Genomic DNA, 1,325 nt, shown 5'->3' with positions numbered 1-1,325 from the left:
GCCTGCCTCTGCCACCCAGGAGCAGGCCTAAGCCAGCAGGGCGTTATCTCTCGAGGGGTCCCAGACTGCGAGAGGGCACAGGCCAGGCTGAGGGACCCCCCCGCCTTCCCCCCGAGTGCACAAATTTTTGTGCACCGGGCCTCTAGTTTGACACTGCCCTATTCAAGTGGATACATGCCTAAAGTCTTAAAATATTTAAAATACCTCAGTTTATCTTTTAACAGTTTCATGTCTTTATCATCTGGATTCTCAAACTCAACAAAGACAACTCAAACTTCAACTCAATGAGACGTTGCCCTGACCTTTGGAAAGAAGGGTTTCTGTCCCCAAAGTGGAAAATACAATGTGGTGAGATTCTTAGTTAGACTTCTTGGAAGCCTCTCAAATGTGTTATTCTATAGATTTGGAGAGAACGATTTCCTCGTTGAGGGAAACATTCCACTTCTTTATTTCCTTTTCATCGTTTTTAGAATATGTAGCCTTAGAGTAAGAATGCTTATGTTGTCTTGTCTCTGATGAAAAGAACTCGGGGAGGTACAGAGAAAACTATCTTCCAGAGTGGCCCTGTAGCTTAATGCAGAGGTGCTAGCCCCACACTTGGTCCTGCAATTGTCACATGAATAGGAGTTCCCTTACATGGAACTGTGGAACGGGCCTCTTTAGCTTCCTTGTTGGGCTCATTGCTTGAGGGCAATCTTTAGACTTGTCATCAGAGTGGGGTTTTTGTGTTTAATAGGAGAAAGAGCCTTGGAGCTGAATTTTTTTGGAAGAAGGTGAAAGCTGAGTTTCTGAATTTGCTATTTTATTTGACCACACTCACTTCCACTGAAACTTAGGTGAGCAAGCGTCATCTGCCCATTAGCACTGCCATGGCATTTGGAGTTGTGGACATAGTCCTCCTACTATATGTTTTATTCTCCTAAAATGTTAATAGAACTGTGTTTTGTATCTTTTATGGGTTTTAAGTTAATTTTCCTTTGTATTCTACAAATTTATGTTTTTCTCATTTTGATTATAAACTCCTTAAAGTTAGAGACTTTAAATAATTTAACAAAGTATTTATTGAATTCTTGCTTCATGAAAGCACTGTGCTTAGCACAGGGTATATCAGGGAGAAAAATTCCTATGCTCAGGGAGCACACAGACTAGATGGTCCCTGACTTATAATGGTTCAACCTAAAACAAGTTTCAGACTCTATGCTCTTGGGCAAGACACTCAACTGCTGTAAACTCGTCAGGAAAAGAGACTAGATTATCTCTAAAAGGACCTATAAGGCTCCAGTTCCTCACCCTGTCTCCTGAGTCTGTGGGGGGTGGGTGGGTGG

Source organism: Myotis davidii, unplaced genomic scaffold (assembly GCF_000327345.1).
Source record: "Myotis davidii unplaced genomic scaffold, ASM32734v1 scaffold420, whole genome shotgun sequence".
NCBI classification, from domain to species: Eukaryota; Metazoa; Chordata; class Mammalia; order Chiroptera; family Vespertilionidae; genus Myotis; species Myotis davidii.
The sequence above is the reverse complement of the archived record's forward strand: the minus strand, read 5'-3'. Positions refer to the sequence as shown.